At 56.6% G+C, this 23,132-nt stretch overlaps 1 protein-coding gene and 1 pseudogene across 1 annotated transcript in view; both read left to right on the top strand.

Moving 5' to 3' along the window:
* Positions 1 to 17,708, top strand: part of PCSK6 (proprotein convertase subtilisin/kexin type 6) — a 52,781-nt gene extending 35,073 nt beyond the window's left edge. Inside the window, exon 23 of the transcript XR_006741362.1 lies at positions 17,693 to 17,708. The gene's annotated coding sequence lies outside the window, so the exon portion shown is untranslated. The remainder of the gene's footprint in view (positions 1 to 17,692) is intronic.
* LOC118717019 lies at positions 13,028 to 16,684 on the top strand (annotated as a pseudogene).
* Positions 17,709 to 23,132: the final 5,424 nt, after the last annotated feature.

Below are 23,132 nucleotides of genomic sequence, written 5' to 3'. Positions count from 1 at the left end.
CCCCGGCACCCAGGGACACGCCCGCGGAGCAGAGCAGTGTCCGCCCTAAGTTAATAAACGCGTGAACAGCCCACGGCCCAGCGTCTTTATTCCCGGCTCGGCGATGACACGTGGGAGCACCAGCCGGTGTGGCTCAATGGTTCAGCTTCGACCTAAGAACCAGGAGGTCATGGGTCTGATTCCTGGTCAGGGCACAGGCCCGGGTTGGGGGACTCGCAGGAGGCAGCCGATCCATGATTCTCATCATTTTCTCTTTCTATCGCTCTCCCTCCCTGAAAAAACTTAAATATATATTTCTTTAAAAAGAGACAAACGCGCTGGCGGCTGTCCGGCTTGCGGGGCTGCGGGCGGGGACGGCCTGAAAGGGAGGTGGCAGCGGCAGGAGGCCTGGGAGGAGGCACTCCAGGAGGCAGAGGAGGTGGTGTCTCTCTCGGGAGGACCCTGTGCTGGGGCCGCCTGACCGTGGCTGCAGGGTCGCAGGCTGGGGGTGAGGGTTGGAGAGCAGAATCCCTCCCGAAGGACCCGCAGCTTCCAGTGCCTGGTAAGTCCGCCTCCGATTCTCAAGCAAATATTCTTTTTGTCTCTGTTCTTTGGAGCTTTGAGTGCAGAGGAGACCGTTAACACCACCGATGCTGCCTGAACTGGTGTGCTCAGTGGACAGAGCATCAGCGTGCGGACTGGAAGGTCCCGGGTTCGATTCTGGTAGAGGGCGTGCACCTTGGTTGCAGGCACATCCCCAGTAGGGGCGTGTGCAGGAGGCAGCTGGTCCATGTTTCTATCTTATCGATGTTTCTCTCTATCCCTCTCCCTTCCTCTCTATGTAAAATCAATAAAATAAAAAATAAAATAAATAAAAAAACTTTCTTAAATTCTGATAAGCATAGTGCCAAGTGCACGTATGTGGATGGATATATTATAGATGTGCTTTGATACGGATGCTATTTTGAATAACAATCTTCAAAATTCATGTCATATTTTGTGAAGGCGTTAACATCAAAAACGTCGAGTTTAATGCCAAAAAAAAGAGCATTTGCGGGAAGTTCTAGTTCATCATTAATAGCGGCATCTATGGGGGGGAAATCCCCGTTATTAGTCCATATACCTGCGAACACCGCTTGTGTGAGGTTATGTCGCCGTCTTGTGGACACATCTGGTATTGCACCGTTTAAACTTTTTTTTTTCCCCCCTCCAGCCATCCCAAAGCAAACGTAAGGTGATAAGTACAGCAATCTTAAATTACCCGTGTGATAGCCTATGACCCCGCAAATGTTATAATTTTTTCTCCCAAATAGCAGGGGCGATTTCCTGTAAACCAGGGCCTGCTCCTGCACAAATATCCCCATCGGGTGTTCCCTCTGATGCGTGTCTGCCTTCCAGTCCTCTGAGGGGATTCCACTGTGGCCCGTTGTCCCAGGAATGCCCTCGGCAGGCGGCCCGAGACCCCGCCGACACCCCCTTCCCTGAGAGGCGCACTTTGCATGGAGTCTTCGCCTCTCCCGGCCCCCCTCCTGGAACCTGTCACAGACTGGAGCGCTTTAACGCTTTGCAGAAGCGGCGGATAGTAATGTCTGGAATCGGGGCCCCTGCAGGCTGCAGAGACGCCCCCAGAAGGCAACCAGAACAGGGCACGGAGCCAGGCACCCCGGACCTCCGAACCCCAAGAGATGGGGAGCTAGGGGGACCCCCCTCGGCAGGGGTGGATCAGACCCATGCAAATGCAGTGGGAGCGCTAAGTTAAGGCGGTGGGAACCCTGAGTTAACAGTTAACAGCCCGCAGCCAAGCAGTCTTTCTCTCCGGGCACAGCGATTGCACCTGGCTGCGCCCCTGCAGTGTGGCTCAGTGGTTGAGCTTCGGCCTGTGCACCGGAAGGTCTCAGATCCGATTCCTGGTTCGATGTCCGGGTTGGGGCTTCCACGCCTGCTGTGGGGGTGCAGGAGGCAGCCGATTCTCCCCGTGGATGTGGATCCCTGTCGCTGAAACTAGTGAAAAGGGGCTATTTTCTCTCAGAGACAAACGCGCTGGCGGCTGTCCGGCTTGCGGGGCTGCGGGCGGGGAAGGCCTGTCAGGGAGGTGGCAGCGGCAGGAGGCCTGGGAGGAGGCACTCCAGGAGGCAGAGGAGGTGGTGTCTCTCTCGGGAGGACCCTGTGCTGGGGCCGCCTGACCGTGGCTGCAGGGTCGCAGGCTGGGGGTGAGGGTTGGACAGCAGAGTCCCTCCCGGAGGACCCGGCGCTTCAGTGCCTGGTAAGTCCGCCTCCGATTCTCAAGCAAATGTTCTTTTTGTCTCTGTTCTTTGGAGCTTTGAGTGCAGAGGAGACCGTTAGCACCACCGATGCCCTCCGGCCGGTGTGGCTCAGTGGTTGAGCTTTGATCTCTGAACCAGGAGGTGGTGCGGCTCCATTCCCGGTCAGGGCACAAGCCAGGTTGTGGGCTCCATCCCCAGAGTGGGGTGTGCATGTAGCAGCCAATGGATGGTTTTCTCTAATCTTTCGTATGTCTCTCTCTCTCTCTCCCTCTCCCTTCCCCTCTGAGATACATAAAATATTGAATAAAAACATATTTTTCTTAAAGCCCGGTAAGCAAAATGGCATGTGCACATATGTGGATATATATGCAATTTGGTACTTATGCTATTTAAAATAAACAATCTTCAAAACTTCATGTCATATTTTCTGAAGGCGTTAACATCATAGGTATTTAACACCTAAAAACGTCGAATTTAATGCCAAAAAAGGAGCATTTGCATGGATTCTTAGTTAGTCATTAATAACCGCATCTATGGGGGGAAAAATCCCCGTTATTAATCCATACACCGTTTAACACCGCTTTGGGGAGATTATGTCGCCGTCTTGTGGACACATCTGGTATTGCACCGTTTAAACTCCGCCCCCCCCCTTCGCAGCCATCCCAAAGCAAGAGTACCGTAAAGTGACAAGTATAGCCCAGAGGCCTCTCTTCATGAGCAATCTGACATTACCCGTGTGATACCCCGTGACCCCGCAAACGTTTTAATTTTTTTTCTCCCAAATAGCAGCGGCGATTTCCCGTAAATCAGGGCCTTCTCCTGCAAACCATCCCCATCGGGGTGTTCTCACTCTTGCGTGTCTGCCGTCCCGTCCTCTGAGGGGATTGCAATGTGGCCCGTTGTCCCAGGAATGCCCTCGGCAGGCGGCTGGAGACCCCGCCGACACCCCGTTCCCATGAGAGGCGCACTTTGCATGGAGTCTTCACCTCCCTGAACCTGTCACAGACTGGAGCGCTTTAACACTTTGAACTGGCGGATACTAATTATGGAATTTGGCACCCTAGAAACTCCACAGACGCCCCCAGAGAACGCAACCAGAATCGGGGAACGTAGTCAAAGGGCCCTGGATCTACAAACCGCAAGAGAACGACCGTCCAGCTACGCCATTGCTCTGGCCTGAACGCCCAGCAGCGGGCTCTTTAAGCTGGCCTCAGCAGTTAATGTTGCTTAGCAACAGGCGCAACGCACGCTGGGAAGTGTAGTAGGAGTGGATCCTGTGTTCTCCCGGAAGTGCGTCACGCGCCAATCGTGAATTGCGTCAGCGTCGCCGCGTTGCATGCGGGAGGTGCGTCTAGCGTCGGTCGCAGTGCATTCTGGGAAGTGCGTCATACGTCAATCGCGAAGCCCGCCGGGAAGTGTGGCGGCGTCGCCGCATGGCATGCTGGGAGGTGCGTCTTGCGTTGGTCCTGTGGCATGCTGGGAAATGCGTCGTGCGTCGGTCGCGAAGCATGCTGGGAAGTGTGGCAGAGTCGCCACGTTGCGTGCCGGAAGGTGCGTCTTGCGTCGGTCGCGTGGCATGCTGGGAAGTGTAGAGCCATACGACCGGAAGTGCGGCTGTTTGGGAGGCGGGACAAGACGGGAGGCGCGTCTAGGTGAGCGCGGGGCACGCCGGGAAGTGTGTCTGAAGCCGAACAGTGGACTGTGTGGCGGGAGCCCCGGGCGCCGCAGCCGGAGGAGGAGGCGGCGGGATGGCGGAGCGGAAGGCGGAGCGGATGGAGCGGGCGGCGCGGTGCTCAGCGCCTTTCGGGGCCGCGAGCCGGGCCTTCGGGGTGAGCGCGGGCAGCGGGCGGCCTCGGGGCCCCCGCGGTGAGCGAGCTGCGCCGGGAGGTCCGGGGTGCGTCCGGCCGGCGGGCCGGAGGGACCATCCCGCGGGCTCCTGGCCCGGCCGGCGGCTTGGGGACCGGACTGGGGTCACTCCCGGCCCGGACCCGTGGGCCCGTGTCCGGTTCGGCCTCGGGGCGCCGGGTCTCGGTCTGATCCGCTCGGGCGCCGAGCCTGGACTCGGGGGCCGTGAACCCGGCGCCGAGCGAGCGGCTGGTTCTCAGGAAACACGGTGCGCGATGGCGGCAGAGTGTGGACAGGGCACGTGCTGGTGCTTTTTTCTCTCTTTAGAGAGAGAGGAAGAGGGAGAGGGAGAGAGAAGCGTGGATGTGAGAGAGACCCATCGGCTGCCTGCCTCCCGCACACGCCCCGCCCGGGCCAGGGATCGAACCTGCCTCCCAGGTTCGTGCCCTTGACCGGACTCGAACCCGAGACCCTGGGACGCTCGGGCCACAGCGACCGCGGCCGAGTCCGTTCTCTCTGATGAGCCGGGGGGAGGCGAAGGCCGGGAGGGAAGCGATGGTCTCCCTGCGCCTCCTCCTTCGCCGCTTCGGTGGCCCCGGCCCCCAGACGCCCCATCAGGAGGCCGGTCTGTCCTGGAAACGGCGCCGCGGGGCGGTGAGGACTCGGAACTCTCCAGTCCCTCCCGGGGCTGTTCCTTCTTCCGCGAAAGGCTCAGCCCCTCCAAGCCGTGGCATCCTCCACCCCCGCGTCCCATGTCAGACCCGAGAGAGGGCGGGCTCCCCGGGCCAGGGCAGCCAGCTGGTCAGTCAGCCCCGAAATGCCTCCTCCACGGCCTGGACTTCGTGAAAGGAAAGTGCTCTCAGGCCCTGGCCCGGTTCCCTCAGTGGTTAGCGCGTTGGCCCATGGACTTGAAGGGGCAGGGATTTATTCGAGGTCAAGAGCAGGTCCCTGGCCCTAGCCGGCTTTGCTCAGTGGATAGTGTGTCAGCCTGTGGACTGAATGTTCCCAGGTTCGATTCCAGCCAAGGGCACATGCCTAGGTTTCCGCCCAATTCCCAGTGGGGAGTGCAGGCGACAGCGGGTCAGTGATTCTCATCATTGATGTTTCTCTCTCTCTCTCCTTCTCCCTTCCTCTCTGAAATCAGTTTTTAAAAAATAATTAAAAGAAGAGCAGGTACTTGGGTTGCAGGCTCACTCTGGGACCCAGTTGGGGTGTGTGCAGAGCCCATGTGTTTCTCACATACATGTCTCTCTCTCCCTCCCTTCCATTCTCTCTGAAAGTCACCGGAGAGTGAGGATTAGCAACAGCAAAGAAGCGGGAGGACTAATGGGCAGCTCTCTGTTGGGCCAATCAGGTGCCTCAGGAAGAAGGCGAAGAGCCGCTGCCTTAGGGACGGGATGGTTCAGTCTGTGCCCTGACCTGGAATTGATCCCGAGACCTCCTGGGTTATCTGGTGCCAATCACTGAGCCACCCTGGCCTGGTCTAGGCGAACACTTTATGAACTGAATGCTAGCTTTTTGAACCAAACTACCGGAAGTTCTGCTAATGTACTTTAGCACCTTTTAAGCTCATTAATGCCCGTGGGCTTTTCCTCTCTATTTCACAGGATATAAAAGCCCTGTCATGGAGGATCTGGGTGTGACCTACACCAGCTCGATGCCATTGGTTTTCTGACAGTGAAATCCGGAAGCTGGACGGCTTCCCCCTGCTGAGGAGACTGAAGAGCCTCCTGGTGAACAACAGCAGGACATGGTGAGTGTCTGCGGGGCCGGCGATCTAGTTCCCGGTGTGAACGCTGTGCCCGCTGCCGGTTCCACCTGCACCTTTCCTCTTTAGAAGACACTTTCCCGTCCCAAGAGCGCGATGCCTCCCCACCCTCCACTGCTTCAGAGGTGCAGTCAGCTGAGAGGCCGGCAGCTGCACTTGATGCTTCGAAGCAGAAGCAGCCACTTCTCGGAAGCACAGCCTTGACCTGCCCTCCCCCTCCCCCCCTCCGCCCCCTGAGCTAAAGAAGGCACTGCCACCAGGGCAGTCAGTCCTACGGAGAGAGCTGGGACCAGGAGTGTGTTTGGGAACAGGGTGGTGTCGGGGAAAGGGGCATTTTGTTTTAATACATTTTACTGATTTTTCACACAGAGGAAGGGAGAGGGAGAGAGAGCTAGAGACATCAATGAGAGAAACATCGACCAGCTGCCTCCTGCACACCCCCACCGGGGATGTGTCCGCAACCAATGTACATGCCCTAGACCGAATCAAACCTGGGACCTTTCAGTCCGAAGACCGCTCTATCCACTGAGCCAAACCGGTTTTGGCCTTAATAGTTTTTTAATTGCTGTTTTTTCCCCCCCACCTACAGCCTTGCTGGGGCAGCTGAATTCCTGAATGAGCTGGGCACCTACTCAGAGCTGATCCGATGTGGCCAAGGCCAGCCCAACTGCAGGACCTCCATCGCTGGTGTGGAGGAGCAGAAGGCTGTCGATTCTCACCATGGATTTCTATCCCTTACCCTAAAATTCATAAAAATACCATTTATTGATCAATATGCCTGGTAACACCTCTTTTGTGATGTTATGTCGCCGTCTTGTGGACACATCTGGTATTGCATCGTTTAAGCTTTTGTGTGCGTTCTTTTTTTTGGTCCAGCCATCCCAAAGCAAAACTACAGTAAAGTGACAAATATAGCACAGAGACCTCTGTTCACGAGCAATCTGACATTACCCGTGTGATACCCCGTGACCCCGCACACGTTTTAATTTCTTTTTCTCCCAAATAGCAGGGGCGATTTCCCGTAAACCAGGGCCTTCTCCTGCACAACCACCCGCATCCGGGGTTCCCTCTGATGCGTGTCTGCCCTCCAGTCCTCTGACGGGATGGCCATGAGGCCCGTTGTCCCAGGAATGCCCTCGGCAGGCGGCCGGAGACCCCGCCGACACCCCCTTCCCTGAGAGGCGCACTTTGCATGGAGTCTTCGCCTCTCCCGCCCCCCTCCCGGAACCTGGCACAGACTGGAGCGCTTTAACGCTTTGCTGAAGCGGCGGATAGTCATGTCTGGAATCGGGGCCCCTGCAGGCTGCAGAGACGCCCCCAGAAGGCAACCAGAACAGGAACCGAGCCGAGGCGCCCCCGACCTCCGAACCCCAAGAGATGGGGAGCTAGGGGGACCCCCTCCTCAGTGTTGGATCAGACCCATGCAAATGCAGTGGGAGCGCTAAGTTAAGGCGGTGCTCACCCTGAGTTAACAGTTAACAGCCCGCAGCCAAGCAGTCTTTCTCTCCGGGCACAGCGATTGCACCTGGCTGCGCCCCTGCAGTGTGGCTCAGTGGTTGAGCTTCGGCCTGTGCACCGGAAGGTCTCAGATCCGATTCCTGGTTCGATGTCCGGGTTGGGGCCGCCACGCCTGCTGTGGGGGTGCAGGAGGCAGCCGATTCTCGCCGTGGATGTGGATCCCCGTCGCTGAAACTAGTGAAAAGGGGCTATTTTCTCTCAGAGACAAACGCGCTGGCGGCTGTCCGGCTTGCGGGGCTGCGGGCGGGGCAGGCCTGTCAGGGAGGTGGCAGCGGCAGGAGGCCTGGGAGGAGGCACTTCAGGAGCCAGAGGAGGTGGTGTCTCTCTCGGGAGGGCCCTGTGCTGGGGCCGCCTGACCGTGGCTGCAGGGTCGCAGGCTGGGGGTGAGGGTTGGAGAGCAGAGTCCCTCCCGAAGGCCCCGGCGCTTCAGTGCCTGGTAAGTCCGCCTCTGATTCTCAAGCAAATATTCTTTTTGTCTCTGTTCTTTGGAGCTTTGAGTGCAGAGGAGACCGTTCAAACCACCGATGCCTCAGGCCGGTGTGGCTCTGTGGTTGAGCTTCCAGCTATGAAGCGGGAGGTCGTGCAGTTCGGCTCCCGGGCAGGGCACATGCCAGGCTGTGGGCTCCATCCCCAGAGTGGGCGTGCGGGAGGCAGCCCATGGAAGGTTTTCTCTAATCATTGCATTTCTCTCTGTCTCTCTCCTTTTCCCTCGGAGATCCCTAACTTATTAAAAAAAAAAAAAAAAAAAGATTTGCCGCAGCCGGTTTGGTTCAGTGGAAAAGCATCAGCCTATGGACTGAGGGGTCTCGGGTCCGATTCCAGTCATGGGCATGTACATTGGTTGCGGGCACATCCACAGTGGTGGTTGCGCAGGAGACGGCTGGTCCATGTTTCTCATCCATGTTCCTAGCTTTCTATCCCTCTCCCTTCCTTCCTGTAAAAAATCAATAAAAATATATTTTCTAAAAAATAAAAAATAGACTTTCTTAAATCCCGGTAAGCATCATGCCAAGTGCACGTATGTGGATGGATATATATATGCGATTTGATACGGATGCTATTTTGAATAACTGTCTTCAAAACTTCATGTCATATTTTCTGCAGGCGTTGATATCATAGATATTTTTACGCCTATAAGGGTCGAGTTTAATGCCAAAAAAAAGGAGCATTTGCAGGGAGTTTTAGTTCATCATTAATAACTGGATCTTTAGGGGAAAATCCCCGTTATTAGTCCATATACCTGCTAACACCGCTTTTGGAAATTATGTCGCCGTCTTGTGGACACATCTGGTATTGCATCATTTGAACTTTTTTCTTTTTTTTTTTTCTTTTTTTTTTTTTTCCTCCCCCCAGCCATCCCAAAGCAAAACTAGAGTAAAGTGACAAGTATTGCTTCAGGAGCAATCTGACATTACCCGTGTGATACCCCATGACCCCGCACACGTTTTAATTTCTTCTCCCAAATAGCAGTGGCGATTTCCTGTAAATCCTTCTGCACAACCACCCGCATCTGATGCGTGTCTGCCGTCCAGTCCTCTGAGGGATCGGAATGTGGCCCATTGTCCCAGGAATGCCCTCGGCAGGCGGCCGGAGACCCCGCCGACACCCCCTTCCCTGAGAGGCGCACTTTGCATGGAGTCTTCGCCTCTCCCGGCCCCCCTCCTGGGACCTGTCACAGACTGGAGCGCTTTAACGCTTTGCAGAAGCGGCGGATACTAATGTCTGGAATCGGGGCCCCTGCAGGCTGCAGAGACGGCCCCCGGGAGGCAACCAGAACAGGGACCGAGCCGAGGCGCCCCCGACCTCCGAACCCCAAGAGATGGGGAGCTGGGGGGACCCCGGTCGGCAGGGGTGGATCAGACCCATGCAAATGCAGTGGGAGCGCTAAGTCAAGGCGGTGGGAACCCTGAGTTAACAGCCCGCAGGCAAGCAGTCTTTCTCTCCGGGCACAGCGATTGCACCTGGCTGCGCCCCTGCAGTGTGGCTCAGTGGTTGAGCTTCGGCCTGTGCACCAGAAGGTCTCAGATCCGATTCCTGGTTCGATGTCCGGGTTGTGGCCGCCACGCCTGCTGTGGGGGTGCAGGAGGCAGCCGATTCTCGCCGTGGATGTGTATCCCCATCGCTGAAACCAATGGAAATGGGTTATTTTCTCTCAGAGAGAAACTCGGTGGCGACTGTGCCGGCTTGCGGGGCTGCTGGCGGGGAAGGCCTGAAAGGGAGGTGGCAGCATCAGGAGGCCTGGGATGTGGCACTTCAGGAGCCAGAGGAGGTGGTGAATCGGGAGTACCCTGTGCTGGGGCCGCCTGACCGTGGCTGCAGGGTCGCAGGCTGGGGGTGAGGGTTTGAGAGCAGCGTCCCTCCCGGAGGCCCCAGAGCCTGGAATGCCTGGTAAGTGCACCTCTGACTTTCAAGCAAAAGTACCTTTTGTCTCTGTTCTTTGGAGCTATGACTGCAGAATAGACCATTAAAGACACCGCGTGCCCTCCATCAGGCCCCTGTGGCCCAGTGGTTGAGCTTTGATCTCTGAACCAGGAGGTGGTGCGGTTCCATTCCCGGTCAGGGCACAAGCCAGGTTGTGGGCTCCATCCCCAGAGTGGGGTTTGCATGTAGCAGCCAATGGATGGTTTTCTCTAATCTTTGGTATGTCTCTCTCTCCCTCTCCCTTCCCCTCTGAGATACATAACATATTGAAGAAAAACATTTTTTTCTTAAAGCTCGTTAATCAAAATGGCATGTGCACATATATCCAATTTGATACTTATTCTATTTAGAATAAACAATCTTCAAACCTTCATGTCATATTTCCTGAAGGCGTTAACATCATAGGTATTTTAACACCTAGAAACGTCAAGTTTAATGACAAAAAATGAGCATTTGCAAGGAGTTTTAATTCATCAGTAATACCTGCATCTATGGGAGAAAAAATCCCCCTTATTAATCCATATACCTGGCAACACCGCTTTTGGGATGTTATGTCGCCGTCTTGTGGACACATCTGGTATTGCACCGCTTAAACTTTTTTTTTTTTTTTCCTGCCATCCCAAAGCAAGAGTACAGTAGAGTGACAAGTATAGCACAGAGACCTCTGTTCACGAGCAATCTGACATTACCCATGTGATACCCTGTGACCCCGCAAACGTTTTAATTTTTTCCTCCCAAATAGCAGGGGCGATTTCCTGTAAACCAGGACCTTGTCCTGCACAAATATCCCCATTGGGTGTTCCCTCTGACTCATCTCTGCCCTCCAGTCTTCTGACAGGATTGCCATGAGGCCCGTTGTCCCAGGAATGCCCTCGGCAGGCGGCCGGAGACCCCGCCGACACCCCCTTCCCTGAGAGGCGCACTTTGCATGGAGTCTTCGCCTCTCCCAGGCCCCCTCCCGGAACCTGTCACGGACTGGAGCGCTTTAACACTTTGCAGAAGCGGCGGATACTAATGTCTGGAATCGGGGTCCCTGCAGGCTGCAGAGACACCCCCCGGAAGGCAACCAGAACAGGGACCGAGACGAGGCGCCCCCGACCTCCAAACCCCAAGAGATGGGGAGCTGGGGGACCACCCTCGCAGGGGTGGATCAGACTCATGCAAATGCAGTGGGAGCGCTAAGTCAAGGCGGTGTTCACGCTGAGTTAACAGCCCGCAGGCAAGCAGTCTTTCTCTTCCGGGCACAGCGATTGCACCTGGTTGCGCCCTGCAGTGTGGCTCAGTGGTTGAGCTTCGGCCTGTGCACCGGAAGGTCTCAGATCCGATTCCTGGTTCGATGCCCGTGTTGGGGCCGCCACGCCTGGTGTGGAGATGCAGGAGGCAGCCGATTCTCCCCGTGGATGTAGATCCCCGTCACTGAAACCAATGGAAATGGGTTATTTTCTCTCAAAGAGACTCGGTGGCGACTGTGCCGGCTTGCGGGGCTGCGGGCGGGGAAGACCTGAAAGGGAGGTGGCAGCATCAGGAGGCCTGGGATGTGGCACTTCAGGAGCCAGAGGAAGTGGTGAATCGGGAGTACCCTGTGCTGGGGCCGCCTGACCATGGCTGCAGGGTCGCAGGCTGGGGGTGAGGGTTTGAGAGCAGAGTCCCTCCCGGAGGCCCCAGAGCCTGGAATGCCTGGTAAGTGCACCTCTGACTTTCAAGCAAAAGTACCTTTTGTCTGTGTTCTTTGGAGCTATGACTGCAGAATAGACCATTAAAGACACTGCATGCCCTCCATCAGGCCCCTGTGGCCCAGTGGTTGAACTTCGAGCTATGAAGCAGTAGGTCGTGTGGTTCCATTCCCGGTCAGGGCACAAGCCAGGTTGTGGGCTCCATCCCCAGAGTGGGGTTTGCATGTAGCAGCCAATGGATGGTTTTCTCTAATCTTTGGTATGTCTCTCTCTCCCTCTCCCTTCCCCTCTGAGATACATAACATATTGAAGAAAAACATTTTTTTCTTAAAGCTCGTTAATCAAAATGGCATGTGCACATATATCCAATTTGATACTTATTCTATTTAGAATAAACAAATCTTCAAACCTTCATGTCATATTTCCTGAAGGCGTTAACATCATAGGTATTTTAACACCTAGAAACGTCGAGTTTAATGACAAAAAAGGAGCATTTGCAAAGAGTTTTAGTTCATCAGTAATACCTGCATCTATGGGAGAAAAAATCCCCCTTATTAATCCATATACCTGGCAACACCGCTTTTGGGATGTTATGTCGCCGTCTTGTGGACACATCTGGTATTGCACCGCTTAAACTTTTTTTTTTTTTTCCAGCCATCCCAAAGCAAGAGTACAGTAGAGTGACAAGTATAGCACAGAGACCTCTCTTCACGAGCAATCTGAAATTACCCGTGTGATACTCCGCAAATGTTTTAATTTTTTTCTCCCAAATATCAATAGAAAGGGCGATTTCATGTAAACCAGGGCCTTGTCCTGCACAACCATCAGCATCGGGTGTTCACTCTGATGCGTGTCTGCCCTCCAGTCCTCTGACGGGATGGCCCTGTGGCCCGTTGTCCCAGGAATGCCCTTGGTAGGCGGCCAGAGAGCCCGCCGACACCCCGTTCCCGTGAGAGGCGCTCTTTGCTTGGAGTCTTCACCTCTCCCGGGCCCCCTCCAGGAACCTTTTACAGACTGGAGAGCTTTAACATTTTCTTGAAGTGGCGGATACTAATGTCTGGAATTTAGGACCCTACAGGCTCCACAGACGATCCCCGAGAATCCAACCAGAATCGGAGAACGTAGCCAAAGGGCCCTGGATCTCCAAACCGCAAGAGAATGGGAGCCAGGCTCCTCCATTGGTCTGGCCTGGACGCCCAGCGGCGGGCTCTTTAAGCTGGCCTCAGTAATAAACGTTGCTTAGCGACAGGCACAACGCACGCTGGGAAATGTAGTGGCAGCGGACCCTATGTACGCCCGGAAGTGCGTCACGCGTTAGTCGCGATGCACGCCGGGAAGTGTGGCAGCGTAGCCACGTTGCGTGCCCAGAAGGTGCGTGTGGCATCGGTCGCGTGGCATGCTGGGAAGTGCTTAAGGTCAAGAGGTACGACCGGAAGTACGGCTGTTTGGGAGGCGGGACTGAAGGGAGGTGCGTCCTGGTGAGCGCGGGGCACGCCGGGAAGTGTGTCTGAAGCCGAACAGTGGACTGTATGGCGGGAGCGCCGGGCGCCGCGGCCGGGGGAGGAGGCGGCGGGATGGCGGAGCGGACGGCGGAGCGGATGGAGCGAGCGGCGCGGTGCACAGCGCCGCGCGGGGCCGCGAGCCGGGCCTTCGGGGTGAGCGCGGGCAGCGGGCGGCCTCGGGGCCCCCGCGGTGGGCGAGCTGCGCCGGGAGGTCCAGGGACCATCCCGCGGGCTCCTGGCCCGGCCGGCGGCTTGGGGACCGGACTGGGGTCGCTCCCGGCCCGGACCCGTGGGCCCGTGTCTGGTTCGGCCTCGGGGCGCCGGGTCTCGGTCTGAACCCTTGACCAGTTCTGCTGATGGGCCTCGGTGCCTTTCAGTCCTGTCGTTCCTCCCGTGGGCTTTCCTCCGTCACAGGATATAAAACCCTTGTCATCGGGAATCCGGGTGCCACCTTGGACCAGTTCGATGCCATTGGTTTTCTGACAATGAAATCCGGAAGCTGGACGGCTTCCCCCTGTTGAGGAGACTGAAGAACCTCCTGGTGAACAACAACAGGACATGGTGAGTGTCTGCCGGGCTGGCCATCTGGTTCCCGGTGTGAACTTCAACAAGAACCCCACAGAGAAAATAGTGCAAATCTCCCCTTCCGCCCAGTGCCCTGTTATTCCTTCCCCGATGCTCCCTGTGACCTTGCAGGTGAACATCAGTGGCTTGTCCCCTGCTCTGTGCTCGGGGGTTTGTGGGAACGCCCCGGAAGGCCCCGTGTGGACTTGTCTCCCTTGAACTTGACCTTGGCTCTTTGCAGTATTCTCAGGAACCCCGTGACCAACAAAAAGCACTACCGCCTGTACGTCATTTACAAGGTCCCCCAAGTGCGTGAGCTGGACTTCCAGAAGGTGAAGCTCAAGGTAAGTGTGACTGATCGGGAGTCAGCATCCCCTGGCGGGTTTCAGGTTTGATATTGTTATTGGGGTTTTTAAGTGTCTAACGGTTTTGCTGTCGGTTTGTAACGCTAACTTGGGAAAGAAAACGTTGTCGGATTTTCCCCGCGGCCTGGTCCTGGTCCTGGCAGCCTGTGGGAGGAGCGGGCGGCAGGGCCACAGGAGCTGGCCCTCCGTGGGGAGCTGGCAGTGTCCCCTTCGGCAGCCTTGTCACGGGAGTGGGCTCCCTTTACCGGGGAGGTTTTGTTCTTGCCTTAAACCAGGGCTGGGCACCTCTTCTCTGCCCAGGCCCTCTGGAGAGTTACAAGGTCATTCCCGGGCCACCAGAGTGATGGGCTTGACCATCAGCCCCTCCGTGTGGCCCAGCACGTAATCACTCCCACAACGCCTCGCAGGGCCAGGCCAAAGGATTTCTTGGGCGGATGTTCCCACCCCCATTTTAAACCTTCTTTGTGGTTTTTATGTTGTGTATTTTAATAAGTTTTTATTGATTTCAGAGAGGAATGGAGAGGAGGGGAGAGAGGAACATCCATGAGGGAGAACCATCAATCGGCTGCCTCCTCCTTGCGCCCTACTGGGGATGGAGACTGCAACCTGGGCATGTACTGTGACCTGGAATTGAAAGCTGACCGATGCTCAACCACTGAACCACACCAGCCGGGCACAGTAAATGTTTGTTAACGGAGAAACTAGGAGCTATTACTTGCCCAGACTCCGGCTTGAATTAAGCGCAGGAGCCAGTGGAAGTTGGGGCAGCTCTGGCCTTTTACATTTTCCCAGGACGTGCGAGTTTCAACAGCTGGTAACTCTGTGTATGGAGTCAGTGTCTGCCTTACTTTTTTTTTTCTTCTTTTTTTTCTCTCCCTAAGTTTTTACTGAAAGATCCTGCTTGGATCAGTGAGAAATGCTGACTTTATAATGTTGCCTCCTATATATCCAGTGCCGTGATCCCATCGGAATTCCGTTTTGTAGCACTTCAGGGCACGCCGTGATTATTTCCCCTCCTGGAGGCGGGTCTGTGTTTCTTTAGCAATTTCGGAAATTCATGTTTCGGGTTTTGGGCGGATTTCTGTGCCGATTAAACCCTTCCCCCGGCATTGATTGCACTGGAACCGCTTCCCGTTGCCATTGAGAAAGGTTGTGGGGCGGCGGGTGGGCGCGGAGGCAGTGACGGTTTGTCCGTCCCCAGAACGCCATAGCGAGCGCGTCGACGCTGGCGGAGGTGGAGCGGCTGAAGGGCCTGCTGCAGTCGGGCCAGATCCCCGGCAGGGAGCGCCGAGCAGGTCAGAGCGCACGTCTGTCTGTCCGTCCGTCCGCGTCCTGGGCCATGTCACCACAGTGACCCCACGCAGTTCAGGGCCTGTGGCCGCCCGGCCTGACCTTCACGGTCCCTGCAGATGCTCCTGGGGGAGAAGCGATGCAGAATGTAGTGTCAGAGGGCCTGGGCTTTTTTTGTTGATTTTCTTACAGAGAGGAAGGGAGAGGAATTGAGAGTTAGAAACATTGTGCCCTTGACCGGAATTGACCCCAGGAGCCTCCACTCCACAAGCTGATGCTCTAGCCACTGAGCCACACTAGTCAGGGCTCCAAGGTCTGTGGGAGGACTCAGCAAGGTGCTTACTTGCAGCACTTGGCACCGGGTCTCCCTCGGCGAGTTCAGGATGAGCACGGGCGGGCTGGGCACGGGGTGTCAAGTGGAAACTCACAGTGGTGCACCCTGCCTGGTTGGCTAGACCAGTGGTCGGCAATCTCATGAGTCCACAAGAGCCAAACGTCAACAGTACAACCGTTGAAATTTCTTTTTTTTTAATATATTTTATTGAATTTTCACAGGGAGGAAGGGAGAGATAGTTAGAAATATCGATGAGAGAAACATCGACCAGCTGCCTCCTGCACCCCCCCCACTGGGAATGTGCCCATAACCAAGGTCCATGCCCTTGACCGGAATCGAACACAGGACCCTTCAGTCCACAGGCTGATGCTCTATCCACTGAGCCAAACCAGTTTTGGCTGAAATTTCTTTTGAGAGCCCTTTTTTTTTTTTTTTTAACTTCTTCTAATGCCACTTTTTAACATAGACTCGGCCAGGCCGTGGTATTTTGTGGAAGAGCCACACTCAAGGGGCCAAAGAGCCGCATGTGGCTTGCGAGCCGCAGTTTGCTGACCACAGGGCTAGACTGTGGCCGGGCCCCTAGCGAGGCTGGCAGCTGGAAGGGCCGCTGGAGCTGAAGGCGAGTGAGCCGTTCAGAGACGGTGGTTCCCACGGGGTGTCCCGGGCCCTGGGGGTTGTGAGGCCTGAACCTGGCGATATTTGTTCACGTCTCACTTAAGGAAGTCCGTCGTGAACCAGACGCCTCTGCCATCTTTTTCTTTGGGACGTGATCAGCAAACTGCACTTGCCGCTCTGTTGACTAATGAGTTTGCCGACCACTGGCTTTGTGTCTCCTCAGGCCCCGGCAACGACGGGGAGGAGGAGGTGGAGGAAGACACCATCGCCAACGGCTCCTGAGTGTCTGGGGCCCGGCCGCCGGGGACAAGATCCTGCCTTGAACGTGGAATGTTGGCGTCAAGCTTCGCCGAAGGCTCCCGCGGCTGCAGTAGTTTCTAATTCACATTCTGAGCTCTCACCGCCTGGTCCTCAGAGCGGAACAGACACCCACTGCCTGCTGCCCGGGCTGTGCGCCCAGTGGTGTGTGTGTGTCTTTAAGCTGGACTAGGCCTCCGTCTGTGAAACCTTTGGATGTTTAAACGTTAATAAAACTGGTGTGAACGGCAGCCGCTGTTTGCTCTCAGCTCTTGCTTTCTCCTGCCCAGGCTGGGTGACGGCCCAGGCACGGAGGGAATGACTGGGGTTTCTCAGGTCTGAGCACACCGTGGACACAATGCCTCTTGCCACTGACCAGAGCAAGCCACCAGGGCCACCCCGGATCAGAGGCCCGGAGGTGCGCTCCCCCTCCTTGAGCCCACAGGGAGGGTAGGGCTGTAAAGAAGGACAAACTAGGTCCTTGGCTCACTGGATAGTATCGGCCCTTGGATTGAAGGGGCCTGGGTTCGATTCCAGTCAAGCTCACATACCTCAGTTGTAGGCCAATCCCCAGCCCTGAATTGGGGGAGTGCAGGAGGCAAGCAATTGATGTTTTTCTTTGTTTCTCCCCCTCCCTGCCTCTTTAAAGTCAATGGAGCCCTAGCCGGTTTGGCTCAGTGAGTAAAGGGTCCCAGGGCCCATGCCCGGGTTGCAGGCTCCATCCCCAGTAGGGGGCGTGCAGGAGGCAGCCGATGGATGATTTTCATCACTGATGTTTCTATCCCTCTCTGAAATAAAAATATTAAAAATAAACTAAAAACAATGGAAAAATGTCCTCGGGTGAGGATTACACACAAAAAAAGGGGTGAACCCGGGCCAATCACAGTCTCCCCTGGACAGTGACAGAGGTCTGGATGCTACCTTTGTTTGTTTTTGCAAATAGCACCGGAGCAGCGGTATTAAGCAATCATTCGCTGAAATAACTAAGGTTCTAGGTGAGCGAGGTGACTGCTGGTTAAAGGGACCAGCCAGGCTAGACAGGGAACCACAGAACTGCAACATGCTAGGGACTGAAATGAGATCCCATCACTCACACTGGTGAGGTGAACTCTATAGGACTTGAATAAGCCATGTCACGGTGCACATACACATACATGCACTGTAGCCCACAGTATAGCATTTCAAGTACTTAGTTTTTGCACGTGTTTAAAAACACCCTGCAGCCGGAACTGGTTCGGCTCAGTGGATGGAGCCTCAGCCTGCGGACTGAGGGGTCCCAGGTTTGATTCTGGTCAAGGGCACGTACCTTGGTTGCGGACACATCCCCGGTGGGGGCTGTGCAAGAGGCAGCTGGTCAATGTTCCTCTCTCATCGATGTTTGTAGCTCTCTATCCTTCTCCTTTCCTCTCTAAAAAATAATATGCTAAAAAAAAACCCACAAACAGACCCTGCAGGCATAAACCAGGGAGCAAGCGCGCCCTCTGGTGGGAAGAAAATGGTAATGCAGGGTGCGGAACAGGTGTTTGCTGGTATTTTTATAACCACACACATCCCGGATGCCCAGGACATAAAAATGAAACCCTTAGGGGGTTATTTGGGAAAGACGTTAGCCAGGTTTCCCAATGGATGAGTTAAACTTTCCTTGTGATTTTTTTTCTTCTTCATTATGTGGACTTTTTATTATATGTATCTGACCCTCCTCAGTAAGCACCAATTTCCCCCCAGTTGCAGCCCTGCCTGCAACAATGAGCAGAATATCGGTCCCGAGGCCATAGATCCGACGTGACGGCTTATGTGGTGCAAATGCCCTTGATTAACGGGAGTGGAAACGGGCCCACTCGTGTTCCTCCCATGAGGGACTGTTACAGAGACCCATGACAATCAAGGCGGGAGAGTTTGGAGATTCACTTGTTTCACCGCGGTGGGCTTAGAGAAAAAAGATTTCAAATTGTGAGCAAAGGTACAAGCAGAGCTTCCCTTTTTATTAAGGAGCTCTGTGCCATGAGCGGTTATCTCGCTCGCTGCTGTCCTTGAAAACAAACACAGCCAAATGTATGGGCATACCTAGTCTTGGCCTGCAAGGTCAGACGGCTAATTTTATGATCCTCCTTTTACAAGCAGGCTAGAAGGCAAACATTTTTTCAGAATAAGAGGCCGTCTTAGAAAAACAGCAGGAAATCCCAAACAGCGGCTGTTTTTTGTTTTGTTTTGTTTTGTTTTTACAAAATAGGGGTTCTCCTTCTCAGGACTAGTGAGAGCCTCCTCAGACCATCGAACGCTCACACTTCCTTCCAAACCCATTTCTCCGTTCGTTTTATTCTTGCTCCTCCCTGCACTTCCTGTGTGCAGCGCCCAGACTCCTAGGGCCTGGTGCCGGGTGTGCTTTTCCTGAAAACCCTGGAACACACACACAAGAGAAGGTCCTTTTCCACAAGCTCTTGGCCTGTTGTGTGAAGCGGAGGGCTCCGGGGCTGGGACCCTGTGACAGGGTCGCCCTCTTGTGGTTCGTAGCTGTTACTGCTACCAGGAGGGCTCTTTTTGGCCCAAAGAGAGTCCCCTCCGGACCTTTTCCTTCCTGGTCCATCACAGCTGGTTTCTAATGACTGTAAGGTTTGAGGCGCAGGAAACTGACCACCAAGGAGCTTTAAAGTAAAGTTTATTCCCCATAATGAGCGGGACTCATTACGGAGGTAGAGAAGTCAGAATGGAAGGAGTCGGGAGGGGGGATGGACCCAGCCGGGCTGCCGCCTGGACGTGGAGGATCAGCAGCACGTGACTGGTCTGGGGGTCTTTTTAAGGGGAGGAACAGGAGAGGGTTGGACCCAGGGCAGAACAGGAAGGGGTGGGCTCCAGGACACTTTGGCAGGCACTGATTGATGGCTCAATGTCTTGGAGATGTCTCTGTGACAGGTGCCAGTAATGTCATAACTCCGCCCACCAGTTGGGAGGAGGGAGAACCTTATAATGACCGCCGTTACCAGCATGCCCCAGGGTGACATCGCGGTCCCCGAGTTTTGGGGACCCTGTTGGAGGCGAGGATTTGAACTGCAAACGGTCAGCTAGGATCTCGAAAGGGGATGAGCCAGCGGCGAGGCAGGGCTAGAGGCTCGGGGGTAAGCGGCAGTCCGGATGGTCCCGGTGCCCAAATAAGGTCTGAGAGCCGTGGCTCCTGGCTCTCGGGTGGGAAACGGGTCGGTGTCCCCAGCAGACTGACCGGGAATGTTCGGACCGGAACCCGGATCCTCTGACCGCCGCGGTGGAAGAAGGAAGCCGCAGGCAGAAGGTGGCCGGGCCACGGTGGCGGTTTATTGAAGAGCAAGCACAGACTCCCCCGAGGGGAGAGGGGAAGGGGCCCACGGAGCTCCTTTTCCCTGCGGCTTGTTCATGGCCGTCCCGGCTAGCACCGCGGGTTTGGCACATCCCGGTGAATACCGCAGAGCCCGCGGTATGCACGGGCACACCTTGTAAAGGCCGCAGGGCCTTGTGCCTTGGTGTCCCCTCTGATGGGTCACTGTATCCCCGGGTTGGTTACTATGGAAACTCCTGAGCCCAAAGGTCCAACCTCACATGGGACAGGTGAGGTTCTCCCCGCTCCGCCCTTATTGTTTCCCTCTTCCCCCTGGGCTTCCTCCTCCTCCTCCTGGAGGAGGGGCTCCTTCCCCGGATTTAGTAAACTCAGGCCTTTTGCAGGTCCCAGCGGCCTCATTCTATGGAAATGCACCTGTTGCAGCTGTTCAGCTCTCCCATTCGATAGAAATAGACCTTCTGCTGCTCTGCAGCCCTGTGCTTCCTCCTTGGTCCCCGTAATTTCTAAACTTCCCTAAGCCTGTCCTGTGTTTCAAGCGGAACAGCGTCAGGCAGTGTACGCGGGCCGTAAGGGTCCCGGGTCCCCTTGCGACGGAATGCTCACGCTGCAGGGGCGGCGAGGCCCTCTGCACAGAAGTTGGCGGGAGGGGAGGGGTGGCCCACGTTTTCTCTGCTGCTCTCAAAAGGCTCCCTTTCATCTGTCTGTGCTCATGTGAACTGTGGGTGGCAAGATTGTCCGCGCACATTGCCTGTGTGCCCCCGAGAAAGACCCCAGGGCCCCCACACCTGCCTCAGGGCAAAGGGAAGGGCAGTCCCAAAGGGAACGTGCCTTTATGGCCGCTTGAGTGCACAAGTCCCATCTGGGCCTGGGAGCCAGCTGCTGCCGGACACAGCGGGGCCACGGGAGGAGATGATCCCCAACCAGCAGCATCTGTTTCCTTCTCGCCGGCGCCTGGGGTTCGAGGCAGTTTCCGGGAACTGTTTCACCTACTTCAGTGAGGAACAGGCATGTTTGCTGAATGGGAAACGGGGACATGGGCCCCTTCCTGTCCCCCCCCCCATTCCCACCCCATGGGGGTACAGTGAGGCCACCAGTGATGTGTAAGCAGGCTGTGAGGCCGTGGGAGCCTGGCCGGCTCCTTGGACTAAGAAAGGCCACGGAGAAACCGCTTCTGGGCGTGAGCCGGCATGGTCGCCGCTTGCCCCAGGACACAGCTCCTCAGTCCCCCACGGGCCCTGCCGGGCTTGTCTTCTGTCTCCTATAGAGCCTCGCTGTGGGGAGTCTGGGCTGCGGCAAAACCACGGCACCGGCGCCCGCAGGCGGTCCCCGGTGCGACCCATGTGCAGGCCGTGTGGGACACGGAGGAAAACGTGGGTGCAAAGGTAAGTCCTGCTAGGAACACACATGTCTCGCAGCCAGTGCTCTGGGCTCTTTGCCTGATACATGCCACGGCCGAGTGCATTTCGTGTCTAGATGTTTAGTGACATGAAAGCAACCGCTGCAGGTAGGAGGGGGTGAGCATTCGGAGTAGATGAGGAGCTCTGGGGTCTTGGGCTGGAGGACAGGTCAGACCCAAGCCACCTCTGCTTCCTTCCTCTGTCAAATGTCCTGAGAGCGAACCTGACAGAGCCTCAGGGACTCCACGGAGAACTGTGGTCCCCCATTTGAGCCACGTGTGCCACCAGGGTCCAGCCAGGGGATAGGCCCCTCGCCGGGTGTATCGACCAGAGAGGATTTTTAACTCAGCCAAGTAAGGTAGGAAAGGGCAAGTGGGGAGAAAGCACAAGGTTGCCAGGTCTGATTGGGTGACATGTAGCTCCCCGCCACCTGTGAACGCTGTCCCCAAGGACGGGGTCCCGGCACACTGGGCCCCCTGTCGGGTTAGTGGCTTCTGCACCCAAGTGTCTCTGGGACGGTGTGATCCGGCTCGGCCTGCTGGTCTGCGGGCAAGGAGCCCGGCTGTTAGATCCCTAAAGGCAAAGCACAAGAACAGGCGGAGAGAAAATGAAGACGATCAGAGCGTGTTTTCCGTGTTAGGACCCGGTTTCAGTTGTAGACTACAACCCACCCCGGCCATGGCAGTCCCTTGAGGACTTGCAAAGCTTCGGCTTGGCGGTCAGTCCCCGCACGGGGGGCAGCTAAGTCCTCCCTGAGAGCGTGCTCGCGTGTCCCGGGAGTTCCCACGTACCCCTGGGGCCCCAGGAAGTCGAGTGGGGAGTCTGTCCCCCTCCCGGAAAAAAAACAATTCCAAATGGGCCTTCTGCGGCCAGGGTCTCGCCATGCTGGCCTGGAGGTCTCTGCTGGTCACTTTGGGCCTTGCTGGAGACTCCCCCCCCCCCCCCGCCCCCTTCCGTTCGAGCCGGACTCGAGACGCTCTGAGGTGAACGAGATGAATTTGGGGGTCTTGGGGGGCAGCGGTGGTCTCTCGACCCCGCCCTTGCCCCCGCCCCTTCAGATGCATCTTTGTTTGACTTTTGTCCCATCGGCAGTCGCTACCTTGCCGTCACTTTTCTATAGCTCCGGAGCCAGGTAAGGGCTAAAATTTGATCTCGATGCCGAGGCAGAGTTCCAGGAGCCCGGAGGCGATATCAGATTGCCCCCGGTTACTCTCCCATTCAAAAATTCATCCCCTTCTTGGGAGATTGTACCACCAGATATATAAGGTGTGTGCGCCTCAGGGCGAATCCTGGCTGAGAAGTGAATGCCCTTGGGGCCGGGGGCCAGCACCGCCGGGGTCCGCCCCCGGGTGCTGCTTATCCCCAGGGCTCGCCCGCTCCTGGGAGCGCCCATGGGCCGGTCCGTAGGGAGCCGCAGGAGCCCACCCGGCCGTGGGGGGGCCTCCGACCTCCCGGGTCTGCCTGCTCGGTCTGCCGTGGGGGCCGAGTTGGGTGCCGGCCCGCGGGTCTGCCTGCTCGCTCGTGGAAGCGCCCGAGGGCCCCGTCCAAGGAGCCGCAGAGCCCACAAGGCCGTGGGGGCCGAGTTGGGTGCCGGACCGGGGTTCGAGACTGCTCGCTCGTGGAAGCGCCCGAGGGCCCCGTCCAAGGAGCCGCAGAGCCCACAAGGCCGTGGGGGCCGAGTTGGGTGCCGGCCCGCGGTTCTAGACTGCTCGCTCGTGGAAGCGCCCGAAGGCCGCGTCCAAGGAGCCGCAGAGCCCACAAGGCCATGGGGGCCGAGTTGGGTGCCGGCCCGCGGGTCTGCCTGCTCGCTCGTGGAAGCGCCCGAGGGCCGTGTCCAAGGAGCCGCAGAGCCCACAAGGCCGTGGGGGCCGAGTTGGGTGCCGGCCCGCGGGTCTGCCTGCTCGCTCGTGGAAGCGCCCGAGGGCCCCGTCCAAGGAGCCGCAGAGCCCACAAGGCCTTGGGGGCCGAGTTGGGTGCCGGCCCGCGGTTCTAG

This window comes from Pipistrellus kuhlii, unplaced genomic scaffold, assembly GCF_014108245.1.
Source record: "Pipistrellus kuhlii isolate mPipKuh1 unplaced genomic scaffold, mPipKuh1.p scaffold_m20_p_128, whole genome shotgun sequence".
NCBI classification, from domain to species: Eukaryota; Metazoa; Chordata; class Mammalia; order Chiroptera; family Vespertilionidae; genus Pipistrellus; species Pipistrellus kuhlii.
Note: the sequence above shows the minus strand (reverse complement) of the source record. Positions and strands in the feature narration are given on the sequence as shown.